General features: G+C 38.4%; 1 protein-coding gene across 7 annotated transcripts in view; it reads left to right on the top strand.

Moving 5' to 3' along the window:
* LMNTD1 (lamin tail domain containing 1) overlaps positions 1-22127 on the top strand; it is a 419515-nt gene that overhangs the window by 318855 nt on the left and 78533 nt on the right. The window lies entirely within an intron of this gene.

The following is a 22127-nucleotide window of genomic DNA, read 5'->3' as shown; positions in this document are numbered from 1 at the left end:
AGTGTCCTTCAGAATTATGCTACCTCCACTCTGCCTGTCCTCTATCAATGGAACAACAAAGCCTAGATGACAGCATGTCTGTTGACAACATGGTTTACTGAATATTTTAAGCCCACTGTTGAGACCTACTGCCTGGAAAAAAAGATTACTTTCAAAATGTTAATGCTCATTGACAGTGCACCTGGTCACCCAAGAGCTCTGATGCAGACAAACAATGAGATTCATGTTATTTTCCTGCCTGCTAACACAACACCTATTCTGCAGCCCATGGATCAAGGAGTAATTTTGGCTTTCCAAGTCTTACAATTTAAGAAATACATTTCCTAAGGCTATAGCCACCATAGACAGTGATTCCTCTGATAAATCTGGGCAAAGTAAATTGAAAATCTTCTGGAAAGGATTCACCATTCTAGATGCCATTAAGAACATTTGTGATTCAAAGGAAGAGGTCAAAATATCAACACTATCAGGAGTCTGGAAGAAGTTGATTCCAACCATCATGGATGACTTCCACAGTTCCAAGCCTTCAGTGGAGGAAGTAACTGCACACGTGGTGGAAGCAGCAAGAGAACCAGAATTAGAAGTGGAGCTTGAAGATGTGACTGAATTGCTGCATGATAAAACTTGAATAGACGAGGAGTTGCTTCTTAATGGATGAGCAAAGAAAGTGGTTTCTTGAGATGGAAACTACTCCTGGTGAAGATGCTGTGAAGATTGTTGAAATGACAACAAAGGATTTAGAATATTATGTAAACTTAGTTGCTAAAGATGTGACAAGAGTTTGAGAGGATTGACTCCAATTTTGAAAGAAGTTCTATGAGTAAAATGCTATCAAACAGCATTGCATGCTACAGAGAAATGGTTCTTAAAAGGAAGAGTCAATCGATGCAGCAGACTTCATTGTTGTCTTACTTGAAGAAATGGCCGCGGCCACCCCAGCCTTTGGCAACCACCGCCCTGATCAGTCAGCAGCCATCAGCATCCTGGCAAGAGCCTCCACCAGCAAAAACATTACAACTCGCTGAAGGCTCAGATGATGGTTAGCAGTTTTTAGCAATAAAGTATTTTTAAAATTAAGGTGTGTACACTTTTTTCTAGTTTATGGCACACTTACTAGACTACAGTTTAGTGTAAATACAACTTTTATATGCACTGGGAAACCAAAAGAATTTGTGACTCTATTGCAATATTCACTTTATTGCAGTGGTCTGGAACCAAACCCAAATATCTCTGAGGTATACCTATATTAACAATCTTACCAAGTAAGGAATATATTATTATTATTCCCCTCCAATTGATGAGGTAACCAAGACTCAAATAACTTATCTTAGGTCACATTGGTAGTAAGTGCCAGAGACAATATTTGAAACCATTTCTTCCTGACAATAAGCCCCAGAACATTTTCATTGCACCTAGCTTACTATATCAGCTAATAATTTTGTTAATTGCTGTTTGTTTTTGCAGCCAAGCTACTAGTTTAAAACACCTAACTTGTAAAGGAAAGGAAATTAGGACATAAACATTATCTATTCTTGGTAAAATTACATTTTTGATACCTTAATATAGTTTTATAAAAATAAATACAAACAGAACACTCTTACTTTCCAGACCCATTCTATGGTCATGTATCCATCCATTCAAACCTTATTTGTTGAGCACATAGTATACGCCAGGCTTAGTAGTAGGTGCAGAAACTATTTTTTGTTTAACTTCCCAGTACTGAGCACTTCCTGGTGTCCCATAAATGTTTGCAGTATGAGTATGAACAGAAAACTAAAATTAAAGATATCTTCTTTCAGTAGGCTGATATGTTATTACAACTGTGATGTTTTGGATAACTACTAAAATTTTTAACAATTTTATTGAGATATAAGCAATGATCCTTAGTATATTCACAGAGTTGTGTAATCATCACAATATCATTTTAGAACATTTTAATCACCCCCAAAAGAAACCCTGTACCCATTAGCCGTCACTCCTCATTCCCCTCCTTTGTCCCCTAGCTTGAATCAACCACTAACCTATTTTCTGTCCCTATCGATTGGTGTATGCTGGATATTTCATATAAAGGAAGCTTATAATTTGGGGTCTTTGTGGCTGACTTCTTTCACTTAGCATAATATTTTCAAGGTTCATCCATATTGTAGCATGTACTAGCCCTTTATTTCTTTGTATTGCTCAATAATTTTCCATTGTATGGATGTACTACATTTTGTTTACCCATTCATCAGTTGATGGACATTTGGATTGTTTCCACTTTTTGGTTATTATGAGCAATGCTGCTATAAATATTTATGTACAAGTGTTTATGTGGACATATGTTTTTATATCTCTTGGGTATATATCTAGGAGTGGAATTGATGAGTCATAAGGTAACTCTATGTTTAACACTTTCAGAAACTGCCTGTTTCCCAAAGCAGCAGCACCATTTTTCATTCCCACAAGAAATGTACGTGGCTTACAATTTGTCCACATACTAACCAAAACTTATTATTGTCTCTCTTTATTAAAGCCATCCTAGTGTATGAAATGGTATCTCGTTGTGGATTTAATTTTCATTTCTCTAATGACTAATGATGTTGAGCATCTTTTCATGTGCTTGATGGCTATTTGTATATTGTCTTTGGAGAAATGTCTGTTCACATCCTTTGCCCATTGTAAAATTGGATTATTTTTCTTTTCATAGTTGAGTTGCAAAAGTTCTTTATGTATTCTTTGTATGAATACTGGTTGTATTTCCATATAAATTTTAAGATCAACTTCCCAATTTCTGCAAAAAAAAAAGAAGGGTGGATGGAATTTTCATAAGATTGCATTGAATCTGTAGATCAATTTGGGGAGTACTGTCATCTTAACGATATTAAATCTTCCAATCCATGAACATAGGATGTCTTCCATTTATTTAGATCTTTGATTTCTTTCAACAATGTTTTTTTAGTTTTCAGAGTACAAGTTTTGCATTTCTTTTGCTAAATTTATTCCTAAGTGTTTTATTCTCTATGATACCATTGTAAATGGAATTGTTTTCTTAATTTTGATTTTGGATTGTTTATTACCAATGGGTAGAATTACAATTGTTAATTACTAATGGAGAAAAATACAATTGATTTACATATATTGATCATGTACCCCGCCACTTTGCTGAACTCATCTATTAGTTCTAATAGGTTTTTAATGGATTCCTTAGTATTTTCTATATACAGACTCATGCTATTTGCAAATAGGGGTAGTTTTACTTCTTTCTTTCCAATCGGAATGCCTTTCATTTTATACTGTTGCCTAATTTTCCCTGACTAGACTGGGCTGAAGAAAGAAAGATGACATCCTTCTTGGCCACACCCACCCAGATTAGAGCTTCCATTTCATTGAACTGGGGGGTGGGGAGCAAGTCATAGCTCAAATGCTAGAGGCTTGATGTTCTTCATGAGATTTAGTAGATTTTCTTAAATAACTATTTCTCCATTTTCTGTATATCTTTAGGAAAATTTCCAGATGCTTTAAAATGTTGTTGTTTGTATAATTTTCATTAGGGATGATTTTTTTCACTGAGCAGTGGGTCCATAGAGCTCCTCACACCACCAATGAGAAGTGCTTCTCCCTAATATGGAGCATTAATTTCCTACAGCTGCTGTGACAGATTACCACTAACTTAGTGGCTAAAAACAATGCAAATGTATTCTCCTACAGTTCTGGAGGCCAGATGTCTGAAATCAGTTTCACTGGGCTAAAGCCAAGGTGTTGGCAGGGCTGGCTCCTTCTCAAGGCTCAAGGGGAAAATCCATTCCTTGCCTCTTCCAGTTTCTAGAGGTTGCTGGCATTCCTTAGCTTGGGACCACATAACTCAGATCTTTGCTTTCATTGTCACAAAGCCTTCTCTCTGACTCTGACTCCTCCTGTACTCCTTTTAAAATGACCTTTGTGGTTATATCAGGCCCACCTGGATAATCTAGGATAATGTTATTGCAAGATTTTTAACTTTTGATCACATCTGCAATTTTCCTCTTGACATGTAAAGTAACATTCCCCAGGTTATGGTGATTAGTACATAAACATCTTGGGGCAGTGAGCAAGGGGGAGAGGTGCAATTTTTCAGAATTGTACAATTTTAGTGTTTGGAAGGAGTTTCACCCTTTGTGGATGAAGAAACTGTAGCTTGGATTGTTACAATCATAGTGAAGGTCTTATAACTAGTGCGTGACAGAGCTAGAACCAGATCCCCAGACTCCTGTTTTAGAACATAACGTCTGAATGACTAAACAAAAATAAAAATATTATTTGTGGATTCTAAGCCATAGATATAAATTTTAAATCGGCAAATTATGAAAACACAAAATTAGTTTTTATCAAAACTGGCTATCTAAAGACAACTTAAAAATAATATATTCGATTCAATCATTGTATTCAAATTTTACCTTTTATAACATCCCTTGCCTTTTAAAGATAAGGGTTGGTTGCCAGCAAGATGTTTTCCCCGGGACTTCGCTGGTAGTTGGAAGACTCTGTGCTTCCACATCAGGGGACGTGGGTTCGGTCCCTGGTCAGGGAACATCCCACATGCTGCAGGGTGTGGCAAAAAAAAATAATAGTTAGAAAATTAGGGGCTTCCCTGACGGTCCAGTGGTTAAAACTCCATGCTCCCAATCCAGGGGGCATGGGTTTGATCCCTGGTCCGGGGAACTAGGATCCAGCAGGCCGCACGGCACAGCCAAAAAGAAAAAGGAAAAAAAATAAGATGTTTTCCCCAAGTTAATTTAATTCATGTTCATGAATATATGCAATAAAACACAGTTATTACCATATGCACTGTGGAATAAACATATGCACATTTAGATAATTTATGAAGAATGTGTCCTTTGGTGATTCCAAATGAGAGAAATTATCCACAATTTCAGAAGAAATCTGAAAAATTTAATTGAATGAACTGTGTGTGATGTGAGAGGGTCTCTTTCCAAAAAATATTTGCACTAATTTAAATTTATAAAGTGTGATTCTCTCCAGTGCTTTTTTTCTAGGGCTGTTTTTTCCCCCAGCTCCTGAAGGACGTTCAGAGCATGTTAACATTTCTCTGTGACATAAAATGACCCATAGAAAGAACTGATTAATGATTGCACATAGTACTTTGAGGGAAAAAGTCATCGTGAGAGCTGGAAATGTTCCTTTAACAACAGTGTCTGCGCTTAGAGTTTTTCAAAGCTATTTCACTTAAAAAAAAACAAAAAAAGAAAGAAAAAAAAGAACACACCTCCTTCCCTCCCTCCCTCCCCCTCTCCCTCCACAGATGCCTTTCTCAGGCACATCATCATCACTCAACAAGAAGTTGAACAATAAGCTATTGTCGGTTATAAGCAGTAGTTACAGAGAAAGAATCTGGCCCTTGAAAGGGATAGATTACACTGCCAAAGAGATTTGATCTGACCTTCTCGTTAGCATGTAAAATTCCCTTTGTAGTATCAGTTCAGAGAGAGGAAAAAAGGTAGCATGGGAGTGTTTTCTGGGCACAGAATTTGGGTTCTGTAAAATAGATCCTTCTTTTATTGTAGCATATTCTTTACTAGACTTACAGATTTACTACTATTCTATAAATGCAGTGCAAAAATACATCAAAAATTTTCTCAAATGACTGAATTTAAAGGCTCCCTTTAAAAGAATCATAAAACAAATCTCTTTAATCAAGAAAAGCCATTGTTTGATGTATTCTCAAGGGATGTTCAAGCTCATTGAGAATGTTTTTGAGGTTTCAGGTTGGGTAGGAGCAATTTCTTATGATTATTCTGTTGAAAGTTCTATCAGGCATAGAACTCCTCAGCCTGGAAATAATCATGGAGAAATAGTGACACAGTGCAACATTTGTTTAAAAATTATAGAACAATGTTTCCAATCTCTATTGTACTCTACCCTTTAAGTAATATGCGCCTTGCCTTTTTAGTGGGAAAGGACAAACCTCTTGGGTTCCAGTAAGTGCTGTTAGGAAATTCAGCCCAGAGAATCACTAGATATATTAATCAAATTGTACTTAATACATGTTCACAAAACATGAATTTTTTAACAATTCCTACTCCTCTGGAAAAGGAGTTTTACTTATTGTTTACATAAGGGAAAAATATCATTGATATGGAAGCATTTTAAAAATCATGGTCTGTTCACTTAACTTAAAAAATATTTGTTGAATGCACCCCAATGCTCATAGCAGCATTATATACAATGGCCAAGATATGGAAGCAACCTAAGTGTCCATTAACAGATGAATGGATAAAGAAGATATAATACACACACACACACACACACACACACACACACACACACACACACAATGGAATATTACTCAGCCATAAAAAAGAATGAAGTTTTGCCATTTGCAGCAACATGGATGGACTTGGAGGGCATTATGCTAAGTGAATTAAGTCAGACAGAGAAAGACAAATACTATATGACATCACTTATATGTGGAATCTAAAAAATACAACAAACTAGTGAATATAAGAAAAAGAAGCAGACTCACAGATATAGAGAACAAACTAGTGGTTACCAGTGGGGAGAGGGCAAGATAGGGGTCAGGGAGAGGGAGGTACAAACTATTAGGTGTAAGATAGGCTCAAGGATGTGTTGTAAAACACGGGGAATAGAACCAATACTTTGTAATAACTGTAAATGGAAAGTAACCTTTCAAAATTGTACAAAAAAATTTTTTTTAAATTGTTGAACTCTAACATATGTACAAAAAAATATAGATATCATGAGTATTCAGGCCTATTAATTTTAGCAAATTTAACACACCTATGTAACCAGAACCCAGAACAACCAGTTTGTGAAGAGGACTGAATTATTAGTTTTAAACTCAGACTCTTGAAGACTGTAACTTTAAGGAACAAGTTCTGTGCACAGCCCAGGCTGCTGGAGGCCACAGCTAGAGGGCGGCAGAGTCACCACCCAGGCTCAAGCTTCTCTGGGGCCATCACCTGGGCCTGTCCTGCTGGTGGTGAGGCCAAGGCCCAGGCAGGGCTCTGCCAACCGTCAGGCAGAGAAAGTCTTTCTGGACAAAGAAAGTTCACTGCTCAGATGATGACAGGAAGGTAAGGAGTAAGCAGAGGGGTCTGAAAAGAGCAGGTTTAAGAGAATAAGCAGGAACTGAAAAAACCTGAGCTGGAAGAGGCAGAGAAAGCTCTAGAATCCCTCAGAGGCGGCAGACCAGACTCTGGGGTCCATTTCACAGAAATTGTTCAGTGACTTCCCTAATATTATCAGTAGAGAAACAGAGGCCTGAGAGGTGTTCCCGGTAGTAGGGATATAAATTGTGGAGCTTGGACCAAAACATCCGTTTCCCAGTGTTCAGAGTTAATTTTGTTGTTTATTATTACTCAAGTCAGATTCTTTTACTACTTTGTATTCCTGAGTTGTGTCGGAAAGATGTGATGGTTCAGGGCCCTGAAAAATACAAGTTGAAAATTAGAGCCAGGCAGTTCTGAAAGCTGTTGGTTGAGGGTTGCTGTGAAATCAGATATGTTATTATCCAAACAGAGCTCATTTTGCTCAGTTGGCTAGGAAAAATGAGGAGTAATGTAAATGTAAAGGACCTAGCTACAGAGATATGTCCATTAACACTCTGCCCTGGTGGGGTCATGTGTGTGTGTTTGTGTGTGTGTGTACATGTGCGCCCAACACTCTCAGATCTATTGCGGTTATTGTAATGCTATTACGTATTTACTTTTGGTCTACAGAACTCACGTTTTTCCATAGCAACTGAAAAATAGTAGAAAGAAAGTTTCAATTGCAGGGGTAATGTGTGGACACTGGAATGTTTGCCATTTTATTTGCCTTGAGACAGAGGTTATAGATAACTTCTTTTATAAAAGTGAGTTTGTGGTCTGTATATGTTTTGAAATCCAGGTCACATGGTTAAATGTAATTAGTTTTAAGCTAAAGAACACACACGTGAATAATGCAAACAATGGTCACTTAATCCTCCTTTACCCTGGACAAAAATTAACATTATTAAAAACTTGTAAAATCTAGTGGATTGGTTTGGGTTGTTCACTTAGCTCCACAGTCAGGCTCTCTAGCTGTGGCTGGCTAGCTCTTTTTTCTACTTTAAACAAGCAAAGGTCACTGGTTTAATCCTTACATTAACTCCTTAGCTATAGTCTATGTCACAGCTATGGACTGAGTACCTCTTCCTAGGTTTCTGTTTTGTAAATGAATATTTCCGAAGAACAAGGGAAACCCATGAAAACTGGAAGAGTTTAGTAACTTTGCAGACAGCATTCACGTTAAAACTGATGGCAAACTTTAAGGATAATTTAAGCCTAAGATTTATGATTCTATGAGTTAACCACTTCTAAAAAGAAAGATCACTAACTCAGGAGCAACTCAAATTGCATCCTCACTGATGTTGTGTTGGTTATGTCCTTTTCATATGTGAAAGGTGTTTTCTGTGCGTGTTGAATGTAAGAACAGTCATGGCAAGCTCCGGGGGTCCAATCCAAGTACAAGTCAAGTTTGGGCTAAAGCTGGGGTGGGCTCTGCAGTGCAAAAGCCCAGTGAGAACTGGTGGGTACCTGATGTGCACATTCCAGGGAACTCCAAAGGTCAGATGCAGGGAAGCTACATTCTGTCATCAGGTCCAACTATGAGTGCAGGCAGCAAAGGGCAGGCCAGAGCTTTGGAACAGAGGCTGGCTGAACGCTGGAATGGAATTAGGAGGGAGAGAGGGGGCAAGTGATGTGGGAGGGTCTGGGGCAGTTGCTGAAAACAGGAAAGCATGTCTGAGGGTGTGTTTTTAGTGTCTGTTCACCATGTATGTGGGCATGTATGTGACACACAAGCCAGAGTCCTGGATCAGAGCAGAAACCCAACATTATTGGAAAATGAGGTATTTCACTTTGACAGATTTTCCAAATACCTGAAGCAAATCCTTCTAAATGTGTGCATTCAACATTTCCAGAGAAATCTTTTAAATGGATTGTATGTTTCCTGACTTTTTAAGGCAGAGCGTATGAGTTTAATGTAAACCTTACTAGATGACCATCGCTGACTGTACTGTGCTTTAAAGTAGTGAAGCCTTCAGGTTTATTAAGTTTTAACAGACTTCTTGTCCATATAGAAAATATGAAGTCTCCCCCGACTTCCACATTTTTTCAAAAATTGTGTTTATTTATTAATTTTTGTATGTTTTTCCCTCTAGCAGTGCAGTGGTGTTTCTTATTACAGCTAACCCTTCTCAGTGTGCCCATCTCTACTACTCTTCTTCCCTTCTCCTCTTCTGCCAAATTATTTCTGATTTATCTATTTTGGGCTACAAAACAGATGTTTGGATTTGTTAAAATTATGTGTGAAATAAGAAGGGGGTCCTGAAAAAATGTCATATGAATTAAGCATATAAACTTTAATGCATGAATGCCCAACTTCAAACATCTATTTAAACTACTCAGAATCCTCTTAGAGGCTTTATATTTTGTTCTGGTTTTTTTGTTTTGTTTTGTTTTTTAATTTTTTATTGGAGTATAGTTGATTTACAATGTTGTGTTAGTTTCAGGTGTATAGTGTTTTGTTTTTCTCATAATTGAGGTTGTCAGTGGTTGGTTATCTCTGACTACCTGAGGTAGTAACATAATCTGAAATGTTATTTGGGACTATCCATTTGCTGTCATGTCTTTTCTAGAACTGTGAGTGGCGGAGTGAGGGTTTAACAAATATTTGTTGTAAGAATAACAACATTCATCAATGAATGAAAGCAAGATGTGCAGTTTCTATCCTACAAAATTCAGCTACATGCCCAGTTTAGCAGAAGGTACATATCAGTATTAACTAAGAATGATGTGGATGAAAGCCAGTGATGTCTGAAATCATTTTGCAGGGCTCGTAAACTCAAGGTCAAAGGCAACACGGGCCAGGGCAACTTTTTGTTTTATGTCAGTGCCGGTGGATCATGCATGAATTCTCTAGTTCAGAGATCTCACCACTGCTTTGCTGTTTTTGTACTTGGCCATGTCATATGGTTGGGTTACCTGCTTGGTATACCCTAAGGGTGTTTAGATTTTCAGGTCCCTGAGTTGCTGTCTTATATAATCATTATTGAATATGCTCAGCATACGAAGCAGTACTAGATGGTGAGAAACATGTTCAAAACCCAAGCTCTTGATTTCCCTCCAGTTCCAAGCCTACTCTTCCCAGAGCCTTCCCAATTCAGTAAATGCCCTGCTTCAAATGTCTAAAATCTAAGGGCTGTTCCTCTCTTTCTTTCATATCCCACATTCACTCCACCAGCAAATGATACCACCCTTGAAAGATATTTAGAATTTAAGTATTTCTCATCAACCCTATTGCTACGACTTTGGTCTAACCTACCATTGCCTCTAGCCAGGACTATTGTAAGATCCCCTGACTGGTCTATCTGCTTCCATGTGTGCCCTCTTACAGTTCTCCCCACAGGGAGATCCCTTTATTAAGGAAGTAAATCTCATAAGTTCTCTGTTCAAAACCATCTATTAGTTTCCCATCTCACTCAGTATAAAAGCTGAAGTTCTCTCCATGGCCTATAAGGCCCAGCACTTTCCTTTCCTCCACTTCTCCGATCATCTCTCTTATTACCCTCCTCCTTTTTCACTTGAAGCATCCACTCTGACTCCCTCTTTTCCCTGGAACGCGCCCAACATGCTCCCACCTTATGGCCTTGGCACCTGCTTTTTCTCCTCTTTGGGCCCCCTCCCCCTGGAAAACCAAATGACTCATTTCCTTCCCTCCTTCAGGTGTCTGTCCAAATGTCTGCATTTTAGACAAGCCTTCCACAACTACCCTAGCTAAAAGAGCACTCCCCCATCATTTTCTAGCCCCTTTACCCTGCTTTTTTGTCTTCACAACAACTCATTACCCAATTATTAAATATTTATTAGTCTGTCTTTTCCATCGAGAATGTAATCTTCTTGGGCGCTCCCTAGTGGTCTAGTGGTTAGGATTAGACACTTTTATTGCTGTGGCCCAGGTTCAATCCCTGGTCAGGGAACTAAGATCCCACAAGCTGCATGGCCTGGCCAAAAAAAAAAAAAAAAAAAAGTAATCTTCTTGAGGGGAGGGACTTTGTTCATTATTGCCTCTCGTGTGTGTAGAATAAGTCCTGGTGTTATGGGCTCAATCAACATTTGTTTACTAAACAAATGAATAAGTGAAAGGAAAAATTAACAAAGAGATGCATTCATTCAAGAAATATTTATTGTGTGTTAACTACATGTAGGCATTGTTCTAGGCCCTTGGAGTACTTCAGTGAACAAACCAGAGGGACCCGATCTTGTGGAGGTCAGATATAGCAATGCATGGAGATGGAGGATACAGACAGGAGGCAGCCCAGGACAGTGGTTAGGAGCCCGACCCTGACGGCAGCTCACCTGGCTTTGAGGCTTCTCCCTGCCACTTGCCTATCTTGAACAAGTTACTTAAGCCTCTGATGCTTCAGTTTCTCTCCATCTGTCAAATTGGGGTGAAATATCTGTTGCATAAGTTTGGGGAGAATTTCATGACAAGGTGCACATAAAACATTTGACACATGGCAAGGATTCAATAAATTTTGACCATTATTAGAGCAAATGAAGACATGGAAGCAAATAGTAATGGCTTTAGAGATGAATACAACCCACACGAGGTTTTGTGAGAGGACCAAGGTGACCTGGTGCCTGAAACTGCTGCGCTGAGTTTAGACTTTTGTGTTCAACGCAAGAAGAGGAGTCAGTTCAGAGAAAAGGCACAGAGAAAAAAGTCAAACTGAATGACTTGCTCTGTGAAAAAGCTAGCATGTCCCTAGAGACCATTCAGATGGACCACTCACATAGCAGCAGCAGCAGCTTTTGTTTTGCTGTGGTAGGAAAAGCTAGTAGCTTTACTCCTATCGTGTTGAAGAAAAAGAAATATTTACATTGAAAAGGTACATTTTATCATTTTCTTATGCTTTAGAGAAACAACAACAACAAAACAGATCCATTAAATTTATTTTGCTCACGGTGACAATTAGAATTGAATACGTAGAACTAAATGGAGTTAGACTGAGAGGGTGCTGAAGTTCCTGTTAACATTAAAAAAGGCCTGTTTGGGGTATTTTTTCTTGTTTTTCTGAAATGTCCTTTTAAATCCTTGTATGGAAAATTGCCATAGGTATTGCTATTCCATCTAAAATACGATCGTACACGGGAACACATGGTTTCCTCTGGAAGGGCAGCTCTGCCATAACTGGAAGTAAACTATGGCAATAGCTAAGCTTTTTTTTTCTTTTTCTCAGCATGGTACCCCCGAATTTCAAGTAGAGTTAAAGTCGAGTCTACATCATAAAGTACACATGGTCACCTATATATGTCTTCCACATCTCTCGAATATTTAAAAGCTAAAGCTTTTGGAGATACAGAGTTCAAAGGATTCCCTGAGAAGGGTCAGACACTTCTACTCTGAGTTATTTGATTACAGAGAGAATTTACATATTCGGACAAAAATCTTATAATGAGTGCTTCAAAAAAAAGGGGGAATTAGCAAATCTGTCTATGATCAGCCTTGGTGAGAATTCTCTTGCATTAGTTATGCCCAGGAAAGCTTGACGGTCCAGTTTGCTAAAACTAGTCTGTCCCTGAGGGGTGAGCAGGAGGGAAAGGCAGGCATGCCAAGGAGGGGCTCCAGGTGGCCCTGCGTTCTGCCCCACCCGCCAAGGGCCGGGAGTTTGCTTTGGAAAAACGGCAGAATGATCACCTGCAGTCTTAGATCATTCTTTCCTGGATCTCGGCTGCACTACCCTCAGCCAAACTGCCCTGAAGAACCATCTGGAGATGTGAACATTCTCCTAAACAGCTTCTTGGGCAAAGACAGACACAAGAGGGGTGGGATGCTAGTCTTTCTTAGCCATTTTATGAGCTGATTACAAAAGGGGAACGTGGAACTTTAAGTTTGTTTATTATATTGTTTACTTGTACTGGAAAGAAGTGAAAAGAGCTACAATATGTTTTAGCTTGTTTATTGTATGTTTTGTCATTTAGAATTTTTATACTTTAAATCAAGTTGATAATCTTTTTCTTCATATTTTGCATTTTGTGTATTATTTGGAGTACAAAGTTGGAAAACTAGTTCACAATGTACAAAATGTTGATGAGCACATCCCACCAACCCAGCAATTCTACTTCTTTGGATATATTCTGGAGAGACTCCTCTGTGAATGCACAGGCAAACATATACAAAGGTGTTTTTTGTATTGTTTTTAAGAGCAGAAAGTTGGGAACAATCCAAATGTCACCAAATAGGGAAATGGATCAATAAATTGGAGCAAGTTACGTAATGTTCTCACAATAGTGTGGCAAAGACTGCGAATCAGTCACCAAACTTGTTTTCTCTTCTGGGGCAAATCATTTCACACGGATGAAGATGGATGATGAATTTCACTCATTCACCAGGTGTGTGATGAATGGCTACTAGGTGTTAAGTACTATGCTAGGTGCTGTGGATACAGCGACAGAACATCTGCTTTCACGAAGCTTATAGCCTGGCCATCCTCGTACTTTACTCACCAAAGTATGATCCTAAAATTTATTTAGAGTTATCTTTAGATCATTTTAGCAGTTGGTTTGGTCTTGGGGTCAATTATTAAATTACACTGACAAATATTCAAGTTAATGTCAAGTGATTTTACTAAGAACAGAGCAAACCCTTGGCTTTCTAGTCAACCTTGGCTTCTCTGATTCTACTGCTGGCCCTTCCTGAAGGTCTCATCACAAGGAGAAAGGAGAGTTGATAAAATCACTCCCACTAGGATCTTTCTAGAGACTAAACGTGTTGCTCCAGACTCTTAGAGCATTTCCTTTTTAAGAGAGAAAATTCTTAACCCAAAGCAATAGTATTGCAAGTATCAAATTCTTTTATCTACCCCTCAGAACTCTTTTCTTTCCGTTGAAGTCAGTGATTCTCAGCTCCAGCTGCACATTAGAATGACCTGGGGAATGATTCTAAAAAACACTGTTGCCTGAGCCCCAATCAAGACCAATTAAATCACAATTCCCAAGGGTACAGCCTGGGACTTGGAATTTTCGAAGAGCTCCCCTGGTAACCCTAATAGGCAGGTGTGGTTGAAATCAATCAAAATGTCCATCTCAAGTAAAATCTTGCAGTTAGCTAATGCATAAACAACCACAGAGGGACAAACAGGAGATTGAAAAGGCAGTTCTTAAATCGTGATGGTGTTCATCTATAAATGTTAAGATTGGGGAAGTGATTGAGAGAGCAGGCTCTGGAGTCAGACTAGGCAAGTGTGTGTCAGTGATGCACACATTAGCTGTGTGGGCGCGTACATCAATCCCTTGACCTGTGAAATGGGGGCAAGAATAATACCTACCTCTCATAGGACCGTTATGAATAGAAATATTTAGAACAGTGTCTGTCCATTACCATTATATCCTTCCAGCGCTGCTTCAAATTTCACCTACTCTGTAAAACTTCCTTTGAGTCACTCAGAAAGCGTAAATCACTTGCTTCTCTGGCCTCACACTTTCTCCACTGAGAATAATATTATTTAGCTATTTATCACTTGGCATTGCGGTTGATGTTCTCCCTGTCTATCTCCCTCTTAGGATAGTTTTCTGTTAAGTCTGAGGAAGTGTTTCACACTAGGGCAGATTACTTTATCACTAAAGAAATAAACATCAATCCTTATTTTACTGGTTTTTTTAAATCACTTTTCCTATTTTAACTCTCTGAGAAAGGAGAAGCCACCAGAAGAGTTCTGCAAGCTACCACCCCCACCTCTACCCACCACCTGCATCCATGCCAATACACCCACCTTCCCTCTGTTGCCACGGATACATGACCCACTCTCCAGGTAAAGGCCACCACCGCCACTGGTCCATGAGGTCTCATCCGTTCGTGTCTACTGAGATACCTGCCTTCTAGGCTTGACCAATATCAGTGCAGTGTCTGGTGTTTATGGTGACTCTAAGAGGCAGATGGTCCTCAAGATTGCACAGGGACACTGGAGTTCTATAGAATTCACTTCTTACCTAGGTGTTACTCATTAAAAATACAGGAAAACCCTATACCCAGAAGGCCTCAACTTTAATATTAACAATAATGTTAATATTAATTTGGGGTCATTATCCATCCATTAACATTAATGTTAATATTAAAGTTAATAGTAATATTAATAGCAGCAAGGGAAAAAGCAAGTCTCAGCCAGAACTTGTGAGTCTTACCAGAATGTGTAAGTTACTGGGCAAGTTATTTAACTTCCATGATCCTCAGTTTCCTCTTTTATGAAGCAAATCATTGTAAAGATTCAATGATACAGAGCTTAGCACAAATGTCTGGCACATAGTAAGTGCTCAATAAATATCGGCTATTGTTCATCCAAGTCTTTCCTTAAATATTTCTTTCTTAGAGAGCCCTTCCCTAACCACACTGTCTAAAATAGTATCAGTCATGTCACTCTCTTTTAACCTGCCTTATTTATCTTCTTCACAGAACTTATCACTACCTAACATTATGAGCGTGTGTGTGTGTGTGTGTGTCTGTGTGTGCATGTGTGCGTGTTAGCGACTTCAGATAGAGATGATTAATTATAGGGAATGACATGATTTTCAGGCAATTTATTCATTTATTTTAACAAGAAACATTTGAGTTTCTCCTAAAAATGCTAATTTTGCTGTGTTTCTATCAAATGCCATGGCGTTTTTCTTATTTCTGCAGTTAGCAGTGGAAAGAAAAGCTCTACCTCATTGAACACACACAAAAACCTTTGAATAGGTCCAATTATGTTAAAGGCTAAAATGGTAAAGCAAGCTTAATAGGCATGCTCTACTCCTGAACTGAAGTTTTGCTGTTTCAAGGAAAAATATCTTTGACTGATAAACATTTACTCTTTAATCTACCACATACAATAAAGGGAAAGTGGCCAAAATGGTGAGGAAAGGAAACAAATTTATAAAGAACCATTTAAATAAGAAATCAGGTTGGCACAAAATGAGTCTCATTCTAATCTCGTATTTGATGCAAAGCTCTTGTTCTCTCAGGACCTAGGATTAGGATTCAGCACCAAAAATGTTTGCATTTTACTTAACTTACCTGCCCATGTGAAATAATTTCATGGTCGATATGAAGTTAAGTTGGCTTATCAAACCACTTGCCTGGGAAATAGAGTCAAAGAAATGTTTTGGAAGTGCTCATGGCTCTTTGTGTGTGTGAGAGACAGACAGACAGACCGAGATGGCAGGAAGACACAGAAAGAGAGGCAGGAAAGGCAGTGCTCTATTTCTCAATCATATTTTGGGAGTTTTTCCATTAAATTTTTGTCCTTTAAGGTAATATGCTGTAAATGTCCTCAGGTGGAATACTTGAATACTAGCGCTAAACCATTATGTTTGAGCAAACCATGGATAGGATATACTTAACTATCTCAACTCACTTTCATAGTCAAGGATTCCACAGTGTACATGCTCTTACTCCCTCCCTCTTCACTTCACTCCTTTTCACTGCCTGTGCTCAGGTGTCCCTATGCTAAACAAAACCAACAACACCCTCACCAAAACTAACAAACCTCTTCCTTCAATCTTGTTAATCTTCTCCTTCACTTGAATAGCAGTGTTCTTTAACTCATTTATCTTTGTGGTCTCCTCTTCCTTGTGACCTACTCATATCCTAACATCTTATATAATTTCTGTCTGATACCCCACTAAAATTGTCCTTTAATAATATGTATTCTTAATCACCAAATGCAATAGCTTCTCCTCAGTTTTTATTCTCCTTGACTTCCCTGGCATTTGATGATTAAAAAAACTTGACAGTTACAGATGTAGAGAACTAACTTATGGGGAGGGATAAATTGGGAGTCTGAGATTGACATGTACCCACTACTATGTATAAAATAGATGACTAATAAGAACTTACTGTACAGCACAGGGAACTCTACTCAATACTCTGTAATCGCCTATATGGGAAAAGAATATAAAAAAGACTGGATATATGTATAACAGATTCACTTTGCTGTACACCTGAAACTAACACAACATTGTAAATCAACTATACTCCAATAAAAATTTAAAAACAAACAAAAACTTGATCCCTCGCTTAACACTCCTACCCTGGATTATAGTAGTTCTCTTCACTCTCCTTCTCTGCTTCTTCTGACTCCTGTAAACCCCTAAAAGGAGGTGTTTCTCAAGGTTTTCTTCTCTTTTTAAAGACTTTGCTTTGAGGGTCTTACCCACTCTCATGGGTTCAACTGTTGAAGGAAGATGGCTCCCCAATTTTCCTTCATTCTTAGCCTCTGCTGCCACCTCAAACTTCTTATGTCCAAAACCAAGCCCAACATTTTCCCCTGAAGTTGTGCCTTGAGACTTTCTCCTCATATCTGATTAATGAGACCACTATTTTCCCAGTCCAAATTAAAAGACTTCTGTGGCTTCTCCCTCCCCCCATCTAATGAGATGTCAAGCGCCATGGTGTCTACTTCCCTATACCCCTCCCATCACTCACTGTCTGCATTATCACCACTCTAACTCAGCCTCTCATTGCCTTTTTCCTGGGCCATTATCTTAATTTCCTAATAATCTGCCCCCCACCCCGGCCTCCATTCTCTCTTTTTTTAATGCAACTGTAGCCACTGGCCGCTGTAAGCCTGTGCGCAGAAGCCTTCAGTGTCCTTGCATTGCCTACTAAACTAAATATAAATGAAGGGGGCCTTAGTCTGCATCAGTTACATTAGGATGTCTATGAAAAGAGAAAGGGGGTTAGTAGACTGCTCCACTGCACATTAATGTCATCGGAATTGTGTCCTATGGAAGTGTTTCACCTAAAGGGGGATATAAGGGACACCAACTTTAATCAGAATACAGTGATCAGGATGGGGAATGACCAATGACCATATCATATAACAAGTGGTTTACAAAAATGGAGATATTCTGGCCATAAGGACCACATCTGGAAAAAAAAAAGATAGATGACTTTGGAAATGGACTTTGTTCTGTGTGGCCATAAGAGGTAGAACTTGAACAAATAAGATGGAGCCATAAGAAAAATGATTTAGGCTTACCATAAAGAGAAAATAGAACCAAACAAAGTTGGAACAGGAACTCTCAAGAAGTAGCAGATTCTGTTATCAGAGGTCGTTATTTAAACTAGATGCATGTGTGAGAATGTTATAGAGTTGACTCAAGAATATAATTCTTTTCAGTCAGGCAGTTGTTTGTTTGTATAGCTCTTTCTTAGTCTAGCAGGCAAGACCAGCCCACTTTTCCAGCTTTCTCTCTCAATTTCCACACATATCTATGCTATTTCCTAGCTGTAATTTCCTTGACTTACAGTTTCTCCTATCAAAATTTTACTCATTTTTCAAGGGCCAAATCTTTTTTTTTTTTTTAATTGAAGTTTAGTTGATTTACTATGCTGTGTTAATTACTGCTGTACAGCAAAGTGACTCAGTTTTACACATAGAGACATTCTTTTTTATATTCTTTTCTACTATGGTTTATCACAGGATATTGAATACAGTTCCTGTGCTATACAGTAGGACCTTGTTGTTTATCCATCCTATATATAATAGTTTACATCTGCTAATCCCACACTCCCAGTCCTTCCCCCCCAACCCCCCTCCCCTTTGGCAACCACAGGTCTGTTCTCTATGTCTGTGAGTCTGTTTCTGTTTTGTAGATAAGTTCATTTGTGTCATATTTTAGATTCCACATATAAGTGATATATATGGTATTTGTCTTTCTCTTTCTGACTTACTTCACTTAGTATAATAATCTCTAGCTGCATCCATGTTGCTGCAAATGGCATTGTTATGTTCTTTTTTATGGCTGAGTAGTATTCCATTGTCTATATTATATGTACCACATCTTCTTTCTCCATTCATCGATGGACATTTAGGTTGTTTCCATGTTTTGGCTATTGTGAATTGTGCTGCTATGAACATAGGGGTTCATGTGTCTTTTTGAATTATAGTTTTGTCCAAGTATATGCCCAAGAGTAGGATTGCTCAATCATATGGTAATTCTATTTTTACTTTTCTGAGGAAGCTCCACACTGTTTTCCATAGTGGCTGCACCAACTTACATTCCCACCAACAGTGTAGGAGCGTTCCCTTTTCTCCACACCCTCTCCAGGATTTATTGTTTGTAGATTTTTTGATGATGGCCATTCTGACCAGTGTGAGGTGGTACCTCATTGTAGTTTTGATTTGCATTTCTCTAATAATTTGTGATGCTGAGCATCTTTTCATGTGTCTACTGGCCATCCATATGTCTTTTTTGGAGAAATGTCTATTAAAGTCTTCTGCCCATTTTTCGATTGCATTGTTTGTTTTTTTGTTGTTGAGTTGTATGAGCTGTTTGTATATTTTGGAGATTAAGACCTTGTCTGTCGCATCATTTGCAAATATTTTCTCCCATTCCGTAGTTTGTCTTTTCACTTTTTTTATGGTTTCCTTTGCTGTGTGAAAGCTTGTAAGTTTGATTAGGTCTCAAGGGCCAAATCTTATGTTACCTTTTTAAAGAAAATTTCTCTCCTCCCTTCTCAGACCCCACCATGAATTTTTGAGTTGTTCTTCCACTCCAAAACTTCAGTGCTTCATGTATCCATTTTGAGGCATTTAATATTCTTGCTCATGTTATTGGTGTATATTTCTCCTTTTGCCTAATAGGATGTCAACTTCATGGGGCAGGAATTACCTTTATGTCCTCTATAGGACCTGGTATAATAAAATTCCTTTCTTAATCATTCATCATACATTTCTTTTTCTTTAGAATTAAAAGACTATACTAAAGCATCTCTAAAGAGCCTTCTAACCTAAAAAAAAAGTCTATGAATCTGGTTCTAGAACTTATTTAATAATGAATGTACAAAGACCTCCTTGTGCCCATATTGACTATGAGTGCAAAGAGTCACATATGCTGATGTCACACTGGTGTTGTAAGAAAGTTTTTAAAATCTGATTTTGAAAAGTAGGTGACTTTATTTTTTAAGAACTTTTGCAACATTCCTATTGAAATATACAACATATGTTCCTGATATAATTTTGAACATTAAAAGAATTACACATCTGTTTATATTTTTATGAAATTAAGTGACACTAAACCAGCGCTCCACAAAGTTAAAGGTTGTATAATTAAGAACATCCAAAAGGTAAACAGTGAACTCTGGCAAGACTTAAGAAAGGGAACATCTTATTGTGATATATCAGAAATTTTTATCACTCATCTTTCTCTACCATTTCTTCCTGCTCTTTGTAGCAGTACAGGTCATTTCCATTGTTGCCGATTTCTGCTTGGCAAATTGCTGCCAAGAGTCCAGATGTTTCTCACTGTGCATTTATAGAAACTTGTGCTGTCCGAATTTCAGAAGAAGGGCTCTAAGACTAGGTTAGATAAAAGTAGGAAAAAACCAAAACAAAACCCAGAGCAACTTAGAAAACTAAGCCTGAATTTTTTATTTGTTTCAACTATTTCCCCCCTTTCTTCTTCCCATCTGTGTTCGGTTCTCCATGACTCAGATTAGTGGGGCTAAAAGCCAAATTTGTTGAAAGTCATGACCTCCACCTCCAGGAAAATCCAAGTATATGGGAGTCTAGTGGGTTGGTTTGATCAGGTCAGAAGTGTCTTTTACTTTTGGTCCTTCTTAGGAAACAATCTTTGGAATCTTTTGACTGTTAGTCATTAAAAGCCCCTTAGAAAAAGTTTGAGAGAAAACTCTTCCATGCGGGTCTGAGGCAAACGTGATGCCACAAAGAAGAGGAAGTCCTGCAACTCCCTAACCACGTGGGCACCTCAGGAATGAACAAAACTCAGTGATTTTCCTCAAGGCACGGCTTATGCTTTCTGCTGCTTGCCCCTCTATCCTCTGACTTCCCCTCCCTCTCAGCCTAAACAAGAGAAAGTCATAATGATATGGTCCAAAAACAATCAGCAAGAAGGTTGCGAGTATTTTTCTTTTCACCTCGATGATGCATGCTCTAAAGAAAGAAAAATTTAGGATTAACAGGTTGCAACCAGAATCATGCTGCCCAATTACAAGTCTGATTTCACACTTTTCTGATGAATTGATGAAGAGGCTAAAATATACTAAAATTTCTTATGGCCCCCCTTCCTGCTTTTTCTGGTATTATTAATTAATTAAAATAAATTTCTAGATATAAAAGGAGCATGGTTAAAAATAATCAAACTTTCTGATATTACCTAAAACATGCTTTCTAACATTATGGCATAGGCATTAAAGTGTTGACAGACCATTCAGTAAAGAATTAACTTGGTTTTCAGCAAGAGTAGAACATGAGGACTGATGATTAAGTATTGATTTTCTTTTCTTATAAACTTGTATCTTGTGTTTCAAAAGCATTAGCTTTGTTTTGCAGGAGAATTGAATCTTCTCTTGAGCTTTAATCCCCACACATGTATGATTTCTCTGTAGTAACGTGGGTAGGATAATGGTGGCTGCTTTGGGCTCAGCCTTGGTGTAAAACACTTCTGCCAGTGCAGAGACTTACAGAGTAAGTGGATGTGGGGTATCTGCACACTGAATAATTGCTGTATGCAATCTACACTCTCTTAAGTCTAATTGGTAGACCAGAAAGCATTTTTTATAATTATTCCATGTGGAATAGTCTTGCCATAAAGATTTTAAACCTCGTAATCCCTTCCTGGAAACTTGTCTGGTGTCTAGAACATCAAAGTAATAATTAGACTCTTTACTCTTTTTTTTTTTTTTAATTTATTAATTAATTTATTTATTTTTGGCTGTGTTGGGTCTTCATTTCTGTGCAAGGGCTTTCTCCAATTGCGGCGAGCGGGGACCACTCTTCATCGCGGTGCGCGAGCCTCTCACTATCGCGGCCTCTCTTGTTGTGGAGCACAGGCTCCAGACACGCAGGCTCAGTAGTTGTGGCTCACGGGCCCAGTTGCTCCGCGGCATGTGGGATCTTCCCAGACCAGGGCTCGAACCCGTGTCCCCTGCATTGGCAGGCAGATTCTCAACCACTGCGCCACCAGGGAAGCCCTAGACTCTTTATTCTTAAAGTAAACAATTTATAAAATGAAAGATGAAGCATAATCAAAAAAGCTTATGTAAAGTATATGTAATTTAAAAATAAGTAAAATGGGGACTTCCTTGGTGGCGCAGTGGTTAAGAATACG

Source organism: Balaenoptera borealis (genome assembly GCF_965194805.1).
Source record: "Balaenoptera borealis genome assembly, chromosome: 13".
Lineage (NCBI taxonomy): Eukaryota > Metazoa > Chordata > Mammalia > Artiodactyla > Balaenopteridae > Balaenoptera > Balaenoptera borealis.
The sequence above is the reverse complement of the archived record's forward strand: the minus strand, read 5'-3'. Positions and strand labels throughout refer to the sequence as shown.